Source organism: Maylandia zebra, linkage group LG6, assembly GCF_041146795.1.
Source record: "Maylandia zebra isolate NMK-2024a linkage group LG6, Mzebra_GT3a, whole genome shotgun sequence".
Taxonomy (NCBI): Eukaryota; Metazoa; Chordata; class Actinopteri; order Cichliformes; family Cichlidae; genus Maylandia; species Maylandia zebra.
In genome coordinates, this window is record NC_135172.1 from 9,738,976 (window position 1) to 9,760,837 (window position 21,862).

Consider the following 21,862-nt stretch of genomic DNA (forward strand, 5'->3'; position numbering starts at 1 on the left):
GTGTGTTTGGGATCCAGCGGAAAATGAGGGCACTGGCAATCAGACACTTTCCAGATAGTGGTTTAAAAACTGACTGTATTTACTCTTTCTCTTTATTTATTTAATTATTTATTTATTTTTTGCATCTCTGAGGTCCTGTGACACATCTTTGCTGGTGTTTTCTTATTTCTTAAGGACATGACTTTCAGATACTGCTCAGCTGCAGTCCAAAACTCTTTACGCCTGCCTCTTATTTTCCCCTCAATTTGTCTTTTGTTTTGTTTTTTAAGCTACACTGCGGTCTGTGGTTGTCAAACTGTGATCTTTGGCATTTTCATAGCTTCAACTAAAGAAATGTTTTTGTGGCAGCTTGCTGATAATGAATTATCCATAGATACAATTTAAAACTGGTTCTTTGATATATTGTCTTTAATGACTAGACACAACACTGGTTCATCCCTTAAGTTAGGTGCCTTTTTTATGCTTGAATGATTCATAGGTCCATGTTAAGTGGTTTAACAAACAAAAATATTCCTCTGAAAATGATCAAACAAAAGTACTGGACTGAAAACGAATAAAAAAAGCAGCCAATGTTCAAAGAAAACCGTTGAAAGAGATCTATTGCTCCTGGCAAATTAAAATAATTATAAAAGAAAGCCTGACTTCTTGGAATAAAATCTAAAGAAAAGAGGTGGACTTTCTGCATAGCACTGTAAAGCAGTGACTACTGATCCATGTTTCTCTTTATCAGAATTCTTAAGCAATTTTTAAAAAACAATTTCAGCAGAGGTCAAGGATTAGTGCGCTCGTTATTCATTTATTTATTTATTTATTTTCTCTGCAACTTTTTATGACCTTGGCCAGGTCAGCAGCTTCAATGGCCTGATAAACTGGGCATAATTTGTCCGAATTTCAGGAGCAGACGCAAACCTCACACACTACACGGGTTTGTTTTGTTTTGTTTCGTAGACTGAAACGTATCAGCACTGTGTCAAGGTGTTTTTGTCAATGGCAACCATTAAAGCAAGGCCTGTAAACAAAGGTCACATGGATTTAAGTCACTCATTTACTGAGCTGGGGTTTGTTAACCTGTCATTCTGCCGGCTTTGACCTTTTCAGAGTGAGAGGGAATCAAACTCAATCTGATTCCACATCTTGTAACCCACGCTAAGCATGATTGACTTACAAGCACACGTTTCAGGATGTAGAAACCAGCTAAGGAGGAGGAAACAGATGGAAATCAGCAACAGTTCAGATTTTAGTTCACCCTCAGCCATACTTACTGTTTGGGGACTTGCAAGCATGAAGATTTTTTTTGCAATCTGATATCATGCTTCATTTCTTTTTAATCAAAAATGTCTTATATTTGTTACCTTGTTGCATTTTCTAAGAAACCTAGAACCGAATTTGAAGTACTGTTTCGAGACATTGTCCTCATTGGCCTAGATGTGTAATGAAGGGAAAAGGGGTGGAAGAATTTGTCAAAACCTCAATCACTATATAGTGATTAGTATGATATTGACTACATAGGGTTAAATATTTCTTATCAAAAAATGGAGGAGGCTTGTATCTGCAGTTCAATGGAGGAAAGGAAAACAGTTTGTCATTCTTTTTCACATAATGCCCCGAGGTTTGCCAGCTGATATTCAACCAGTGGCCAGTTGGGCAGTGATCCAAAGTACAGTAATAAAGGTGCTCAGTTCAACAACTTCTACTCTCCTGTCCAAATCGCACTCCTTTCCGAACTAATTGTTGGTGGAACTTAAATTAAAAATAGATAAATTAGAGTTTGTCCAGACTTTTCCTCAGAAGGAGAAACAAAATCTGTGTATCATAATTGAGTTATATATCACTCATAAAATGTGAAATTGATTTGCTTTTATGCAGATCTTTCAGTGTTAATTGGGCTGTGGTGTAAAGAGAAAGTTGGAGTGTGACTAATGCGAGTTTTAGAACTTGTAGTCTTAAAGTCATTTCTCTCGCCAGCCTTTTCAGCTGCCTCCTCAGATAACCCCGACAGAAGATTGCCCGACAGTCAACCATCCATCTTTGTTCTGTACATCTGCACTCTTCCCTTCCTCTCCCCTCCCCTCCCATCAATAAAGAAGGCAGAAAACGTACATCACTCCGGACTGTGTGAAAATAAAACCTAAACCAAAGTAAAGCCAAACTTTTAAGTTCTTAGTGTTTTTTGTATGTGCTCAGTCCCTCGGTATTTATGGCCAAATCAAAGAAGCAGTTACTCAGCTCTGCTTGGAATGTATTTAATCTCCCACTTCACCATTTATTACTGTCTCTGCAGGTGCTTCTTTCTTGGGTTACTGGCTGAGGTGTTATACCCAGGTGCACGTGTGCAGGTAAGCTCTTCTCCATGCATGAGACACATCCCTCGCTTGCATGCTTTGTCATGCAGATCATGCAGATCAGGATCGTCCACTAATTGGAAGGTTGGTGGTTCAGTCCCTGTCAAAGTATCCTTGGATAAGATGCTGAACCCCAGTTTGTTCTGTGATGCATCCACTGGAGTATGAATGTTAAATAGAAAGCACTTAAGTATAGAAAAAAAGTGCTTGTGTGAATGAGGCATGTTGTATGAATCACTTTGAATGTTTAACCTCTGGGGGGTCCTAGAAAAATGCATACACTATTGGTCTTAGAGCCACAAATCAACCACGCCATAAAAAGTGCTATAAAAAGATTATATATTAATATTTTTTTCCACTTTAAATTAGCCAGTCTGTTAAAACTACTTCTCCCTGAAATATTCATACAAAGTTTTAATTATAGTTTCGTTGTTTTAAGGGTTAGGGTTAGGGTTAGGGTTAGCACCAACATGTATTTCGATCCACTTTTATTTTTTTTTCGCAGGAGCATAAAAAGCCCCCCAGGCGGCCAGCTGCTGGCAAGCTCCCCACAAAGACTGAAGGTGGAATGATCACGATCCCTTTAACCGTAATTAATCTGCAGTGAAAAATAGCGTTTATAATGGGTTTCAATGGGGCACAAATCGACCACTAAGACCAATAGTGTAAGTTTGTCTGTAGCTTAGCCACTGAAGCTAATTTCCGGAAGTCATACTGGAATTTTAATAGTAAATGTGACCAAACTTTTTTTTGCAGACTTTCGCTATATTCCATTCAACACAGTGCGAATGGCGTGTATACGAACAATGAAAAATGGCACAAATCGACCCAAGACCACCCAGAGGTTAAATAGAAAAGCATTATATAAGAACCAGTTCATTTACCTCTCTTTTTGTTACTGAATTTTTTGATGAAGTGGTGATGAAACTTCTGTTAAACAAAAAGCTAAAAAAAGCTAAATTATAACTATTTTTATTATTAAAATGTTAACAACCTTGACCTGCTGCCAATCATTATACCAATGATTGTGAGAAATGCTTCTGAATTAAGTTTAGCAGAAGATGATACGATGGCACAGCTTTAACATCTTTGGCAGCCAGACCAACAGCAGCTCCTTTCGCCAGTGGTTAGTTTGAAATATAGCGATGCTTCATTGATTTTGAGTATTATGTCACACAGCAAACAAATAATCCAGTGAGCTAACCAGGGCAGTATGCAGATGTGTATATCTGAAAACCACAACAAGTATCAATATGCCAGATTCCAACAATATATTTCTATGATGTGTTCAACAATTTCTTGCTTTGATGTATAGTTTGGAGACAGAAGGTGGAGATGGAGGTGGAGTTAAAATGCTAATATTTTTTACTGGGAGTGACCAGGTGGGGCAGGATTGGAAACGAGTACATAGACGGTACAGCTTGTGTTGGTGTGACAGAAGAGGATGCTAGGGTTAGGGGGAGATGGAGACAGATGATCTGCTGTGGCAAACCCTAAAGGAAACCACTGAAAGAAGTTCAGCAGTGAAAAATCATCTATAGAACACAAACAAGAAGCATCAAGGGAGATGATTTTATCAAACCAGACCGCAGCAGTGAACAACAATGAAAATCAAGCAATTCGCCAGCTAGCTTGGAAATAACTTATTCCTGAATTAACCAACTGTATCCGACCTGAACTGATATACAGATAAGGGCTATGTGTTGATGCTGTGGGGAATTAGAAGCTGCTAATATCTAGCCCTTAAATTGGAACTCAGGCAGCGATGTGTGTAATTATTTAAAGTAAATCTGGTGAAACTATTAAGCATCATTAACCTTTTGTTTGTATCGAGAAACGCCACTCTACACATACCACATTTCCACTGCCTGTTCAGCTGTGCGGTATTCATTTTTGATTAAATAAAATTGTAGCACAGAAGATGAATCATTTTGATGACATCATGATTCTCATTCAATTATTACCGCACACAAGGACTACATAGAGACTTTGATTTAAAAAAAAAAATCTGCTGGCCGAATTCATATGAATGAATACGCTGGCTTCCTGGTTGTTAATGTTTAGGCATGTTAGATATGAAAGTGTGAAAGAAAATCAGCTGAATTTATATTTCTGCCATGTCTACATAGAAGTTTTGCTAAAATAGCAGCAGCTTCATGCTTCTATCACTATGTTCATTACATCACCAATGGCTTTAGTAAATGGGTGCATTTAGACTCAACCTCAAAAATCTTAAGGTCGTGACTTAAAATTAGTTTGATCCATCCAGTCTGTCTTTTACAGCATTGTCACCTTTTTTCAGTATCTAGTGAAGGTTTGGCCTCTAAAAGACCCCAAATCATTTTACAAGCCCAACTCTACTTTCCTTTGTTCTGTTTTCTTTCTCCACTCTCTTGCTTGCTTCCTCTATTTTGTCATGAATGACATAACTATATGGCAGGAAATTGAACAAGGCCAATTTAAGTGTTATATATTTTTGTCCACATGTGTGTTGTCATCAAAGAAGAGAGAAAAACTAAAACGAAATGGCCCCACTTCAAAATTGTTGGTTCAAAATAATCTTGCACAAATCTCATTTTTGAAGTTCAGTTATATATCTCTCTTCTAAAGGATTATTATTATTTTATGGTTATTTTAGAACCTAGTTGTTTGTCACTGACCCACTGCTTTAAGTAATTTCATTCACTTTGCCTTTATTCAAGTTGCCGTGGGAACGCTAATGAAAAAAGGATATTTTTAGTCTTGGAAAAAAAACATTTTAGACAGTTTTTAGAAACATTAGAAAAGTATGGTGGTCAAATAGATTGTGTATATGATTGGTGTTATTGTCAAGTTGCAGAAAGACTTTAGGTCCAAAAACTTGCCCGTCTGATGACATTGTGTCAAAGATAATCTAAACAGCTAAAAGACATCTAAAACATCTGTACAGTCCTGTACGTGTAAAGTAAGTGCTGTTACTGCCTGAAGCACATATCAAGGAAATGTCAAGCTCAGTTTATGCCAGTGGTGGATCAGGGTTGGACAGTTTCCACACAGAGGATGTGACATGACTCGCTCAGAGTATTTGATGGGAATTAAAGCAAACAACAGGTGGAAGTCAGGAGATGTGATGGAGACTGATGGTTTTTAAATGTGTAGGGAAATGAAAAGGGCATTGATAGAGATGGAAAAGACTGATGAAAAGGTGAAGATGGGGAAGATATGAGCTATCAAAAAGCCAACAGACCTTGGCTCATATGAAACCAACCGCTATCAGGAAAAAAATAAATAAAACTGCCAAAGAGCGAAATGAGAAAGTAGCAGGCCGAGGTCAAACTTTCAAATGAAGATATATGAGAATATTATTTAAAAGGAAATTCCAATTTAAGTTTAACTCTAATCATCTAGGGTTTTTATTTTAATCTTCCATATTATTACACGGTCCTGGGTTCATGCAAAAAAATAATGTATGAATAGAATTTGCAATGTACAGTAGAGCAGAAAATCTCAAGATGAGTGCAAACTAATGGAGAAGGTAAACTGTAGGCAAATAAGCAGTGAAGATTTATAGCTAGTACATTTTTACAATGCAGCTCAAACTGCCTTGTATTAATTATATACTGAGTAATAAAGAGCCAATTTGTACAAATTGACTGTTCCAAACAAAAAGGCTTTAGCCAGTTTTAACACTGAAGCATTAAGTGCTTTGCCTCCAATTAGTGAATTTTCTCTTGAAGAGCTTAAAAGCTAAAATAGAACCCTTCTCAGTTAAGAACATGGTAGCTTTAGATTTGTAGCTGGGTTAGCTTCAAGTCCTGCATATAATAGAAAAATCCATCATTATCCATGTCCTCTAAAACAGAAAAGTCCACTAAAGAAAAAAAAACCCCTAAAAAATAATGGTTTTATATAACTATTTTATGCATAATATAACTACATTACTAATCACTTTTACCAGCTGCTATAATCTCATGGAGTAAAAAATACTACGGTGTAACTGTCTGTCCTTTACCCCTTCACCAAGTTGGAGAGCATTTATACACAATATAGAGTTTAATGTTTCAACCAAGTGTAGGGAAAAAGGAAGCAAAGATGGAGATTAAAGAAAGGGGACTAGGAAGAAGATGCAGCAAAACGAGGACACAAGACGAGATAAGTCAAGGAAGAGGAGAGCTGTGAAAGATTTGTGGCCGCAATGAGGTGTGAAGCTAGACTACAGGAGGACGAAGGGTGAGGCGGAGAGAGGCTAGGGATGACTTAAAGGAGCTAGATGTGGAGAACAAATGCAAGGGACCTAGAGAGCGAGGCACAGAGGATAAATGCATGAAGGAGAGCAAGAACTGAGATTGAAGCCAAAATCTGCTAAAAATAAGTATTTTTCTGTCCTAGCGGGGAAGTTGTACAAAATGAAATAACTTAGGCATATTAACAGTGTATTTACACCTACAGCTGGAGGGAAGATAAAATGTTTTAAAGGCTCATGTTGTGCGGGGACACTGATTAGATTCTTCAGCCTACTTCAAATTGACTTAATGAGACTAACTTTCCCCAAACTGATTTTTCCTCACACACTCTCAGATATTTTGTGGTCTTATTGTAATTATCTGCTTATATCCTGTCATCAGTGGCATCCATCATAGCTTTGGTTTAATGAATTTCAAAGCTTTCAGTCATATTTTTAAATAAGATTACTGAGCCCAAGAAACATAAGCAAACACAGATATTTTCATAATAATAGTGTTGATGGCTGTATCCAGAATGTTAGATTAGATTAGATGTTGTTTATATGCTACTACTAAATATTCCACAGTCAGCTGTTAGTGGTATGATAACAAAGTGGAAGTTTTTGGGAATGACAGCAACTCAGCCAGGAATTGGTAGGCCATGGAAAATCATAGAGCAGCAGATCAGCGGATGTTGAGGGCCATAGTACGCAGAAGTCGCCAACTTTCTGCAAAGTATATCACCACAGACCTCCGAGCTTCATGTGGCCTTCAGATTACCTCAACAACTGTGTGTAGAGAGCTTCGTGTAATGTGTTTCTATGGATGAGCAGCTGCATCCAAGCTTTACATCACCAAGTGCAATGTAGTTCTATAGAGCAACTGGACCTCTAGAGCAGTGACATGTTCTCCATCTGGCAATCTGACAGATGTGTCTGAGTTGGCAGTTGCCTTAGAATGATATTTGTCTGATTTTAAAGTTTTGTGGATGGGGGGGATTATGGTCAGGCTTGGTGCCATAGTTCCAGTGAAAGGAACTCTTAATGCTTCAGGATACCAGGACATTTTGGACAAATCCTGCTACCAACATGGTGGGAACAGTTTGGGCTCCTTCATGTTCCAACATGACTGCACACCACTGCACAAAGCACGGTCCATGAATAAGTGAGTTTGGTGTGGAAGAACCTGACTGGCCTGTGCAGAGTCCGGACCTCAACCTGATAGAACACCTTTGGGATGAATTAGAGCTTAGACTCATCCAACATCAGTGTCTGACCTCACAAATGTACTTCATGAAGAATGGTCAAAAAATCCGATAAATACTCCTAAACCTTGAGGAAGGCCTTTGCAGAAGAGAGGAAATTGCTATAGCTGCAAAAGGTTGTCCAACATCACATTAAACCCTATTTTATACTAATTTTCTTAACAATTGTTAGTGCTATTTACATACAGTGCTGCAGATGCACATAATGACCTGTGAACTGATGCACTTTATAGGCTCTTGCTTGAGGTCCAACCATTTCTTTCTCTTTTTTTTGTGTCTTTTTTATCCGTTTTGTTCTGAACTTGTAAAGTTTATGGCTTCTGTTCATTTTAACCTGAATTAGTTATTGCCTGGATTCATTTCTTAGGACCAGAACTAAAAAAATCACCAAATTAAAAATAAAGAAATACCTTCCTTTTCTTGAATTCTTTGGAAAAAAGAGACAATGACAAATCTTACCTCTTCTCTGCTGCTGCCATGTGTAATAACTTGAGGTGCAAAGAGTTATTTTTATATGCAAATTGGGAACTTTCTCAGTTTCTACATCCAATTATGGTGATATGATAGGAGTGGAACTGAGTCTCATATATGCATATTGGTCTCACATATAAGAATTTCCCAATGACTTATAAAAGTCTTTGGGAAATGAAAAAGGACCACTTATATTCATGACTTTCTAAATGTTGTTAAAGACATTTGTGCATGTCTTAGCAACTTTTAAACAGTTGACATGGTTTGTAAAATGTAAACATATATTTTATTCACAATGTAACAGAAAAGACATCAAATATTTAAAAACAAGAAAATGTAGGGAAAAGCTCAATTTCAATATGAAGACAGCAACATGTTAGACAGGGAGAGTTTCTCAGGGGTAAAGATGGGTGAATGAGATTTGAGTCATGAGATTTGCAAATCATGGCACTTTTTATTTACATTTTATACAGCGTCCCAACATTTTGCAATTTGGTTTGAATTTTAAACAAACCCAGTGTTCGTGGCAGTGGTGCTGGTGCACAGCAAACCTTTAGACGGTTGCTTATTGTACCTGTGAAATGGGTTTGATATGTGGATAGTACTTGCTTTGACCTCCTATTATCTTTGCAATGCTAAAGAGAGATTTTATCTGTTACAGTGAGATTAAGTTCTTTTCTGCTACAGTCCCTATTATTTAAATGTATAAATTATTTATTCTAAAAGTTCTCCTCCATCATTATTTGTATTAGGATTCATATTTGAAGTACATTGTACACAGCTTACTTTAATGACCCAGTGGTCTACCCCCACAGAAGTTTGTACTTTTTTGACTTCCTACTGTGTGGGTGTGCACAGACTCTCATCTTTCCCTCATATCCTTTGGCATAAGGTTTAAAGGGGACATGAAACGCTACACATATAAAGGCTGATTTACACCATGGGGCCCTCTTCTCAGAAACGGACATAACTTTGTCTGTGTAGCTGGATTTAAGAAATAAATGCTTAAAGTTTTAAAAGCATGTTTAATGCCATTGACGTCATGTGGTTGGTTGGTTGCGGCTAATAGACTTGCATTATTTTATTTTAGCTAATTAATGACAGAATCGATAATTCAGAGGAAGATAACAACCAATTTAAGGGGATTACTTTTGTGCTGTCTCCGACTGCAACCATTAGTTTTATGTTAAGAAACTGAAGTTTGCTGTCCACTATCACTGTTTGTTTCCGTAGCAGTAAGTGGCTGTTCGCTGTTTGCAAAGCTGGACTCAAACAGGAAAATCCAGCTGTTAGCTGTAGTGTTCCTTTTTTAAAGCACTTTATAAATGAGGACTGAATGAAAGAGAGCTTGTTTGAGTCACCAGACTGACAAACTGGAGTCCACACTCCAGCTTTTTCCTCACCAGGCCAGGTACTGAGCTGCGCAATCAGTTGGGTATCACAACAAAAACCTACATTTCTTACCGAAGATGAATGGGAATCCTACCACGATCAGCATGTCCTTCCAAAAAATTGACTTTCCTTCCCTGCAAACGTGCTGATAGGATTACCAATCATACTTCGGTAAGAAGCTTAGTTGTCTTTGTGGTGTGATGTGAGTGGGCTGTTTTGTTGTAAACTGTCTGGATTTGCTTGGAAAGGCAAAGATTATTTTATTGCATAAAATAGCACTGATAGCATCAGCTGATTTCCCCTCTCAGTACACTTGGCCAGAGGAGGAAAAATCAGTTTCTGTAGGTCTGGCGAATAATCTGTCACCTGACTCAAACAGTGCTTAAAAAACCCAAACATTATGGCTAACAGCTGGAATTTCCAGTTTGAGTGCTGCTAACCAAACAGCAAACAGCCAATTACTGCTAAAGAGCCAGAGATTAAAAGTGTACAGCATATTCCTCATTTCTTAAAATAAAACTGGGGAAATGTAAATCTGATCTTCCTATTAGTCCCCACCACCACTAGTTAGCTAACATAAACTAATGTAAGTCTATTAGCTGCAACCAACCAACCACATGATGACACGTTCCATACTGATAGTGTGTGACACTAAACATTTTTCTTTAAGCACTTATTTCATTGTTGCAGTGTTACATTCAGGGGCGATTCTAGGATCAGAGCTTTGGGGGTGCTGAGCACCCAGAGAGCTGCCCAGCCAGCCAAGATACACTTTACTTGTCACAATGAGACTAGGGGTGGGTTTGGATGATCGATTTATCGATTATATTTATCGATTCCGATGTCTCGCGCTTTGTGTTCACGCCCTTTTTGCGCTGATTCTAAAGCGGTTAGTTTGATCTCTCTCCAAACAATACTGACCGAACCAGCAGCAAAAGAAGATCCCATCTACACTTCACAAAAACATCGTCATGAATTCCCTCTGACTTTTGCCGTTTTGCTTCCACCACACTTCATGCACAGCTTTTCTTTCATTTTTGATGTACTGCAGAATATTTTTATAAAATCCCGGGCCAGGAAAATCACCTTCATGTTTTTCTGTGTTTTATCTTTAGCTACTTTGACACAAAGGCATCTGCTGTGATGATTACACCTTTGATAAAGTCTTGCAAGTGTCAGCTTCCTTTTTATAGATACAAAAATATGTAAATGTACTGATCTGAATTATAATATTCCTGACTGTCTGAGGCAAAATTTCCCAGAGTTAAATCGAATTTAATCGAATCGAATTGTGGATCGAATCGATTCGGGACCTTGTGAATCGGAATCGAATCGATTCTAGAAAACATTGACGATACCCATCCTTAAATGACACTTCCCTGTCTCTGTCAGTCCCTGCGTCACTTATGCATCCAATACAGACACATAAAAAAACACTCCTAAAACAGAATATCCATCCATCCATCCATCTTCATCCGCTTTGTCCGGGGCCGGGTCGCGGGGGCAGCAGCCTAAGCAAAGAGGCCAAGCGGCCTCCCTCTCCCCAACCACCTCCTCCAGCTTATCCGGGGGAATACCGAGGCGTTCCCAGGCCAGCCGAGAGATATAATCTCTCCAGCGTGTCCTGGGTCTGCCCCGGGGCCTCCTCCCGGTGGGACATGCCTGGAACACCTCACCCAGGAGGCGCCCAGGGGGCATCCTTGTCAGATGCCCGAACCACCTCAGCTGGCTCCTTTCGATGTGGAGCAGCAGCTGCTCTACTCTGAGCCCCTCCCGGATGGCCGAACTTCTCACCCTATCTCTAAGGGAGAGGCCAGCCACCCTTCGGAGGAAGCTCATTTCTGCCGCTTGTATCCGCGATCTCGTTCTTTCGGTCACTACCCACAGCTCGTGGCCATAGGTGAGGGTAGGGACGTAGATCGACCGGTAAATTGAGAGCTTCGCTTTTACACTCAGCTCCCTCTTCACCACGACGGACCGGTGCAGCGTCCGCATTACTGCAGCTGCAGCCCCAATCCGTCTGTCGATCTCCGGCTCCCTTCTCCCATCACTCGCGAACAAGACCCCGAGATACTTGAACTCCTCCACTTGGGGCAGGAACTCATCCCCGACCCGGAGTGGGCACTCCACCTTTTTCCGGCTGAGAACCATGGCCTCAGATTTGGAGGTGCTGATCCTCATTCCCGCTGCTTCACACTCTGCTGCGAACCGCTCCAGTGCGAGCTGGAGGCCCTCACCCGATGAAGCCAACAGAACCACATCATCTGCAAAAATCAGAGATGAGATTCTGAGGCCACCAAAGCGAAAGCCCTCCGCCACTTGGCTGCGCCTAGAAATCCTGTCCATAAAAATTATGAACAGAACCGGAGACAAAGGGCAGCCCTGGCGGAGCCCAGCACCCACCGTGAACGAGTCCGACTTATTGCCGGCAATGCGAACCAAGCTCTTGCAACGGTTGTATAGGGATCGAATGGCCCGTAGCAATGGGCCAGACACCCCATATTCCCGCAACACCTCCCACAGGACACCCCGAGGGACACGGTCGAATGCCTTCTCCAAGTCCACAAAACACATGTAGACTGGTTGGGCAAACTCCCATGCACCCTCAAGTATCCTGGAGAGGATAAAGAGCTGGTCCAGTGTTCCGCGACCAGGACGAAAACCGCATTGTTCCTCCTGTATCCGAGGTTCGACTAACGGACGAACTCTCCTTTCCAGCACCCTGGCATAGACTTTCCCAGGGAGGCTGAGGAGTGTGATCCCCCTGTAGTTGGAACACACCCTCCGGTCCCCTTTCTTGAAGATGGGGACCACCACCCCGGTCTGCCAGTCCACAGGTACTGCCCCTGATCTCCACGCAACATTGCAGAGGCGTGTCAACCAGGACAGCCCTACAACGTCCAGAGCCTTCAGGAACTCGGGGCGGACCTCATCAACACCAGGGGCTCTGCCACCAAGGAGTTGTTTAACTGCCTCAGTGACCTCGCCCCCGGAAATTGGCGGGTCATTCCCCTCATCCCCAGACTCTGCTTCCTCCTCGGAAGACATGTCAGTGGGATTAAGGAGGTCCTCGAAGTATTCCTTCCACCGTCTGACAATTTTCTCAGTCGACGTCAGCAGCGCTCCGCCAGCACTATACACAGTGCAGGTAGAGCACCGCTTTCCCCTCCTGAGACGTCTGACGGTTTGCCAGAATCTCTTCGAGGCAGCCCGAAAGTCTTTTTCCATGGCCTCTCCGAACTCCTCCCACACCCGAGTTTTTGCTTCAGCCACTGCCCGAGCCGCATTCCGCTTGGCAACAGAATAAATTATTACAAAATATATAGAAAAAAAATAGAGGCAAGTTTGCCTGTGGTAGAACGTATACAATGCATGAAAATTTTTTTATTGCAGATACTAATTTGACTAATTTAATAATACTAATTTTGTGTTGTAAGATTTATGAGTTTCATGCTTTCATAGTGGTACTTAGGAGAGCCTGACATTTTTTATCAGGTGGTACACACTGTAAAAAGTTTGAGAAACACTGATAAGGTAAGTGTATGTGTGCTTTTGGAAAACATTTAAAGCTGCTGTACAGAATCTTTGAAACAAGCTTAAAACATTTTTAGAATATAAACAGAGCGTCTGCTTCTCTTCACGTACGGACTGCGACCATACGTACTGTACGGTCCAAAAGTTACGGGCTGAGGTTTTGGTAGAGTTGTGGCTGAACCACATAAAAACATATGATTAATTTTAATCTCCCCAATCAATTATAATGTTATGTTGGAATGTTGTTACAGAGGGTCAAAAATGTTTCAACCCAGTTTGTTTTGCAGATTCTGTATAGCAGCTTTAATATAGGGAGGACACAAATTCCAGATTGTGTGAGTAAAAATAGTTTTTTTTCTTTGTCAGTTTAACAGTTTCTGTTGTGCTTGTCACTGCTCCCTGTCTGTTTTCTTACCTGTTTCTTCCTGACCTTGTACTTTCTCCTCACGTTCCCTCTTTCCTCTCTCCCTCTTCAGTCTGACAATCATACACAAATAGATTGTATTCAATTAGATGAAAAATTACATTAATATGAAAAAAATTCTATTAAGATCACTAACAAAAAGTCCTCTCTCAGTGTACTTTCAACCAAAAGGAGAATAACCAAACAGCATGTACATCTAATAAAAGATATAAACATTGAAACACTCATCCAACATTATTCTTGATTGATGGATAACTTGATCTTACACTTTTACCTGAATGTGGCTCCTTTCTTTGAAAAAACTTCCTTATATCCATTATGAACCTGGCTGTCTCTCTGTACACAAACACACACACACACACACAGCAGGAGTTATAAGGTTAATGGGCATCCAGTCAGTTAGCTAGTTAATATCTGTAACATTTGTCCTGTAAAGCATCCACGGGACACAGGTGTGAGGACAGCAATACTTTTATTAATACTGTGGTTTTCAGTTCACTGGGACACAGTCACTCCCGCTCTCTGCTGTCACATCCGCTCTTCCGCCTCTGACTGTCACTGCGAACATATAAAGAGTGACAATCACCTTCACTTCCCAGCACACCTGTTCGCCCCTGCGCCACCCCGGGAGCTCACTGCATCACCCCTCCTCTGCAGCCGACCAGAGACCACACCCACGCCACAGTATCGATTTCAAACAGGACAGTGGTAACAACAGCAGGCTACGGACGGTTTTAAGTTTTAGATTTTAAATAGGCTGTATAAATTTCAATGGGAGCAACAGGACAGTCAAATGTCGCTGATTTTACTACAGAGCAGGACGGATTGTAGGGTAGCAAACGTCGTCGTTTTCAACACTGCAGGTTACCTGGTGTAATGTTTTTCAGCTAAAAAGAAACATGGCCTGACTCCTACCTAACTATATAAAGAGTAACTGAAGGTTAAATGCAGCTAATATGTCCTGTTTTAAGCCAGGCACTTATACCTCCGCTCTGCTGCATCTCAGCCACCATCGCTCTAGCAGCAAGAGCGCTAGAGCCAGAGCAGGGGAGATGCGAGCTGGAACAAACCATTTTGGGAGGGGGGGTATCTATACTTTTGTTGTTGAAATGTTACGTTTCAACCAAGTACTGTAATCTTTTTATATTTTTAGTATATACACAAACAGCAAATATTGTGAAAAAAAGTAAGAAATCTTTGGGGGTGAAGCACCCCCAAACATGGGCTAAAATTGCCCCTGGTTACATCTGCGTCAGCTTTTGAGAGCAGGGCTCAATGGTGTAAATTAGCCTTTATATGTGGAGCGTGTCATGTCCCCTTTAAGTTCTCATTTATAACACCATTCTTTAGAAATCAAGCTTGGAGTATTTAAAAACAGCTGACTTAGAAAAATACTTTTGCCTTTTCTTCAGCTGAAGTGTTGCTTAGGCGTCATGACGAGGCGTTGGTACTTTCAGCATAAACACAATGTGAGTACACAGTAACAATGCTAATCAGAGTCTGAGATCCAATAAAACCAATTTACAAACACTGAGTGAGTTGAATACGTTATGTGACGTTTATCTAGTTAAGGACATTCGAATAAACTGATGCTAATGTTTGGATTTTTGTCTGATTACGAAAGCAGGCAAAGACTGTGTTTCTCAAATGGCCTGCTTCTACTTCAACATAACGAACTCATAGTATTCAAGCTGTGTGTGCGTGTGTGTGTGTGTGTGTTGATGCATTCGAGAGAGCAAAAGAGAGAGCATACATGTGTGGTGTGTGAGCTGTTGTTTATGCGATGAGCCAACATGTGACTGCAGCTGTAAGTAAGCCACTGCTGTGAAATTTGTCTGTGGCAGGCTCTTCATCACCTCTACTTCCCTGCTAAAATCCTCTGTTTTCCTCTGTCGTAGTAGGTGTCCCGTATATCTGATATAAGTGCTTAATATTCATTGCATGCAGTATGCTGCTGTTATTCATGAATTGGTTGACACACACAGAGCTTTTATTATTCCTGCTATGTCTTCTAAATGAGCTGTTCATCTGCTGCAGACTAGTGTCCTGAAATTCCCACCATCTCTGGGGTGAAAAAGTAATAAAATGTTATGAATAGAAGGCTGTTGTGACCATGCAAGGAATTCATTAAGTCCATTTACTGCATGTATGCAAGTTATGCATATAGCAGAGGAGATGACAAACTGATTGAGTACAGCAGTTCTGGCTTTAGGGTTGAAGTCTATGCTTTGATGGTAATGGTGTGATATTCTTAAGAGCTAGTTTTAATAAATTGAGCAAAAATAGAAGGTCTCCAGGTGATCTAGGAACTATATGCTAACTTATAAACAAAGCCAAGCAGTGACCAACATTGTACAAAGTGCAACCCGAGTTAATGGGATAAAAATGAGTAGACCTGATAATGGGGTAAAGGGAATGAGTAATCTGATAACAAATAACATATAGTATAAGCACTTTTTTGTACATTTTTGAAGACAAAATCTTCTGTTGAAAAATGCTGGGGACTGTGCAGGGTACGGTAGACTGAAACAGGTATTCTCTGTAAGCCCATAACTCAGACATGGCTGTGGACACTTACTGTTGTGTCTCTCTCCCGACCGCCTCCACGCATATTAATGAAAAATCTCAAATTTGTGTTCATGACTCCATAAGACCTGTTTTTCAGTGCAGTTGTTGTGTAATTTTGGTATACCTCAGCCTTTTCAATTTGTTCATGTTTCTTAAGAACTTCTTGACCATTTCTGATAACGCTCCCTTGAAGTCAGACTGACTGGTCTGATATATGACTCAGGCCCTGTGTCAGGTCTTTCCAGGATTTGTTTCCTAAGAACACGAGCTTCAAATATTGACCATTTACTGTATATAGTTTTATATAGATCTGCCTTTTCTTCTTTCGACCTCTATTTGTCCAGTTTCCTCAAATCTTTTAAGGATACACTGCACACCATGTTCAGATAGTGCCAAATTTCTAGCTAGTAGCTTTTTGGGAATCTCCTTGTTGGTGCAGAAATACTATTTTTATGTCAAACTGTGTTATCTTTGGCAATTTTCATAGATTTAACTGAAGAAGTTGGAGTAATTTATTTGTGTGACACGCTTCTAGTAACAACTAAACTGAGTTTGGTTACCTTTTATACTTGAATTATTTCAGTATTAAGTTGCTTAACCAACTAGCAAACAAAGTCTTCTGAAAACAGTGAGGTACTATTATTGTTTGCTCAAAACCATTTAAAATGATTTCTGGCTCCTTGGAATTATTACATTAACAAATGAGGGGTGGTTCAAGACTTTTGCACAGTATTATGAGTGAGCTGATGCTAGTTAAGTATTATTTGTCACTTACTGTGTGCGCACTACTGAGAAAACACATGCAGAGTGTTTTCTAAATCTGAAACACAACAAAAATAAAAATGAACTTGGCTGTTTGTATAAACCATTATAAGACACATCCTTGTGTCTTGAGATTCTTCCCTCCTTCCAGACACTCTTGTGTTCTGTTACATCAAAAAACAGACTGAATATCTGACAAGGAGTAATATGCTGGGCCGGGCTCTTAAGTTTCAGAGAAAAGACTCAGTAAAGAGTTACATGACAGAACCAAGATTTTGGCAACGCGCTGCTGTTCTAGTCGCATGCTGATTCTGACATCTCCCTCTCACACTCTGACCATTCTGTCACAACCACACGGGGCTCAACAAAGGATATGATTTTGTCTGTGCTCAGCAACAATTGACAGTAAACTGTTGTTGCCGTGAATCATTTGGTTGAATAATTTAAACATTCTCCTCCCAAGATTTTGCACCCTGTAAAGGAAACTCCTTCCACTGTTTATGTAATAAACTGTTAATAAATCTGGCCTTTAGTTTGCATGTGCAACATATGCGCCCATCACACTTTTACTTCGTCACTACAGAACCCTGCTGTTCTGCATTAGTGAAGTATATATATTTTCTTGGATGATATGTGAGCTTTAATTGTACTTTGGTTGTAATCATGTGCATATGTAAAAAACAACAAAAATAAATTCTGAGACATAAAAAGGAGCAACATAGCCCCAGTGCATTTTTCAGGGATATCTGTGCAATGCTTGGCTGTTTATTTAACTGCATGAGCACTTTATTTCATCCATTCATCATTTATAATGTTTCCTGTGCCTTTGTGTTTAGAAATGTTCCATTTGAGTTGAAATGTTTTAGTTAGCCCCAAGGAGTTTTTCTATTTTATATCCTACCTTTGTTTTATCAGTTTCATAAAGGTAAATGTACTTAAGTCTAAACTCTGCAGAGATGGAGACGTAGGGGTGACGGCAGCAGCAGGGGCATTGCAGAAAAGATACGACAGTAAAGTAGTCAGCAAAATGAGAAATAGCTTAATAAAAATAGAGTAAGCAGGAGGTGGAGCAAAAGAGAGAAACTTGGCAGGTGGTGCACCGTATGCATCAGTAACCAAAGGAGATTGCAGTGTTATTGATTAGCCTATTACAATATCAATCAAGCACACTGCTAATTTACTAATGACACCTTTACTATGGGATAACAGTTTGAGAGGAAGGCCCTGCACTGCACTGCTTTCTTAACAGTCAAAGACACCTTTTGGACCATGCCTCCTGCGTCTTTGTAGTTATTCCTTAGTGATCCAGGACCTTATCAGTGCTGACAGTTGATTGAGAAAACAGGAGACTGCTCAGGGAGAGCTCTTTGATGAAAAGAAAAAAAATAGTAGTAAATAAGAGATTCGCTAAAATAGTTCCACGGTCACTGTTTAATTTTTAATAGAGCAAGGTCTTGTACACAAGGGCAACAATGGCAATACAGCACATACAACAACAATACAGACTTACATTTTTAATAGACTGAAAAACTGGACACTGGGTCAGAAGCTTTGATGATTATTTGTGTTTCATGCTCTGGCTTGTTACAAGCCAGTAAATACCCTGTTATAGTAAATTACAGACACTGCCTTAAGCTAATTCATTCATATGGAGCTCTCATATCTCTGCACCTGTCTCTCATCAGTGATGACACTGCTTACACTGCACCACGTAAAAGAGTAACAGACTGGTGCATTTATAAGGAAATATCAATTTACAGCAGCACTGCTTGTGTCAACATGGGAAATGATGCTATAAAATCTGATTAGAGAAGACAATAGAATGACAATTGCTTGTAATCCCAGGATGGAGGAGTTTTCTACCAATGCATCCAGTTATGTCTAATTGCTTTTAACACTATAACCTGACCGATTGTTGTATACCCGAAACATTCAACAGATACACTTTACCTGTAATTAGAGTTAACTTTTTCCTTTAAATACAAGATTTTATGACAAATGCTGCTTGGAGTCCATTTATGCTACGTAGATCATCATTTCAGAAAGTGATGATCTACGGGGATTTTCCCACAACTCTTTATAGGGTTTCCAGGGAATGATCTGAAATAGATAAAATAACAAATGAGTAGCAGTTCTCTCGGAGAAAATGCCAGTGACTGCTTTAAGTAGATTGGAAGACTATAGCAATTCAAATAACCTACAAGCAAGGTATGCAGAAGAGCATCTCTGAATGCACATCATGTTGAACCTCAAAGCAGCAGAAGACCACAATATAATTTGCACAGGGGCTCACCAAAATTGGGGAATTTTGAGACTGAGATTTTTTGTGCACACTTTCGGACTCGTAGTGCCAACTGAGCATCGTTTACATGCCTCAGCCTACCTTCAGTTGTAATATGTTCATCATTCATCTGTAAGTTCAACACAAAAAGCCTCAAGTAGAACAAATACACATGATGGTTTAACAAAATGAAAACAGATGCAGCAAGCATCTGAGGGTTTCCTTCTACAAGGCTCCATTTTCTTTTTGAGGGGCTCAACTTTGTTTTTTCTGATAATATGACCTACCAATTTATGTTTTGTAATAAATACCACAAATATTCAGCAGATATATAATGACTCCCCCTGAGCGATAGCTTAGAATTCAATTACAAATAGTAGAGACGCCGAACCCCCAGTGGCTTTAGACACTGTGGGAAGGCTACGTTCAATACTACCCCTAATCCCGTAAATGGTAAAGTGGCTAATCCCTGTCATAGTGAGGCCTTTATGTGTCCATTTTAAAGTTGTTGTTCACGCAGAAAGAAACCTCAGCTGTGACATGCCTAACTGGATTAGACGGCACAGCTTGTGCAGAATGGCATAACACTGTTGCAAGGTAATAGAGACGTTCAGATCTCCCATAGGCACCAATACACATATGTACTGTGGGCGTGGGATTGTGTGTGAAGGAGTAATAAAGTGATAGAGATGTTAAATAGAAAGCTCCCAGTTGCATCAGTGAGAATAGTGCATGTGTGCGTGTGTACGACAGTAAGTATTCACAGCATGGTTTCTGCTGTTGAGAGATGTGTGTCTCTGCTTTCGTGCATGCCCCTGTTTTCAACTGTTCAACTGGATTCCTACCATACTGATAACTGCTATGAAATACGCTTGTCTGTCTGTATGCCTGACTAATCCAGAAACTGTCTCTGTGTGTGTATGTGTGTGTGAGAGTGTACTGGCTTTTATGTGCGACTGGATATTGCTGTGAAACACTGTAGGGAGCGAACGTATCGGTCTGTATGACTGTGTGCTTGTGTTTGCAGTCCCAGCATGGGCCCTAGTGCCTGAATGTTTAGAAATACCATACAGCATGTCCTTCTGTGTGTGTGTCTGTGTGTGTGTGTATCCAAGATGGGCTAAATGGAGTCCTTCCATCTTAATGGAGCTTGAACCACGAGGTTAATGGGCGAGCTGTGCTCAGACGATGCTACAACACTGTAACCACATTCATCACAGCGTAAACCAGCGATGCAGCAGCAAGATGTAATGCAGATGTCCTGAGGTACTTGTAATGAGGAATTTCAGTTTCAGATTATACGAATAAGGACGTCTCCAGAGAGACTGCTCTCAATGGAAAATGAAGGCACTGATTGAAATCTAAAGCATGGGCATCCCTCAGCCTGAATGGTTAACTGCAACTTGCAAAAAACCCCCTAAAATAAGCATTTTTGTCACCGCACATCTTCCTGTGACCATGTGTATGATGTGACCATGTGAATGGCGAATGTCAGTGCTACCCTTCAACCCGAGTAGATGCACCTATATGTTTGCTTTTTTTCACCTCATTCTCACGTTTTTGCAACCGCAACATTTTCATAAGATTTGACCTATGACCCTAACCTTGAGGTCAAGGTCACCAGGATTCAAAGTCATCTGCGATTTTCAGAACATGCACCTATGGTATTAATGTAATTTCCTCGTTCTGGATTTTTCACATTCACATACCTGGGTGTCCATGATGCCAGCCGGCCTTCCCAACGGGGTGATGACAATACCCCATCAGCCTTTTAGAGCTGAGGGCTAAAAAACAATAACACCAAGAAGCTGCGTCATGTTCTTACGGTGCTGCAAAATTTTATAGGTTGGCAGCTTTGTGTCACCTCAGGAATACAGGAGCACAAAGATTCCAGTCTTTATGTGTTTGTTTACAGGAATATTTAGTGGCCGACGATATTCGAGGAATTACTTGTGCGAGCTCAAGAGCTACGGGGAGCTTTCACTGTCGAATGCATGCTTGTGTGTAGGTGTCCTACTGCACACGTGTCACTGTTAGTGTAAGTTGAGGTCTCCTTTTATGTGTTAACATGCATCTGAAGCCTGCAGAAAAGATAACCCCAAATCTTTTATTTCACTCTTCCTTTTGTCTTTGGTTCTCTCTCCCTGACTCTCTGTCTTTTGAGTGACTGCAAAGGAGCTCTTACCCTATGAGGAAAAAAAAGCTTTGAATTTTTAGGCACCACACCACACCGTCCATGTCCAAATTTATCACCTCTAATTACAGATCATTCCCTTTCAAGCTGGGCTCTCAAGAGAGAAAGAAGAAGGGTGAGAGAAGGATTATGTATAAGGAGTATGTGTGTGTTTTCTCTAAAAGAAAAGGAGGGCTGATAAAAAAAAAAACAAACAAAATGAAATGAAATGGAAAAAAAGAAGACTATTGCAATAAGCCAAGCTGGTGTAATAGGCTCCACAATGGAGCCGGGTTGACTTGCCCACTTTTAATGACTCTGCTGCATTAAACATTGAAGCTGCCAAAAAGTATCAAAGTCTTTTCATCTCCTTTCTTTCCCTCACACTCTTCCCGCTCCTGTCATTCCTCACTGCACTCCTCATTTTCCTCCTAACTCGCGCCTGCATC

General features: G+C 40.3%; 1 protein-coding gene across 1 annotated transcript in view; it reads left to right on the forward strand.

Moving 5' to 3' along the window:
• LOC101463716 (protein phosphatase 1 regulatory subunit 29-like) overlaps positions 1-21,862 on the forward strand; it is a 321,443-nt gene that overhangs the window by 170,012 nt on the left and 129,569 nt on the right. Inside the window, exon 4 of the mRNA XM_014411477.3 lies at positions 2,282-2,336. The gene's annotated coding sequence lies outside the window, so the exon portion shown is untranslated. The remainder of the gene's footprint in view (positions 1-2,281; positions 2,337-21,862) is intronic.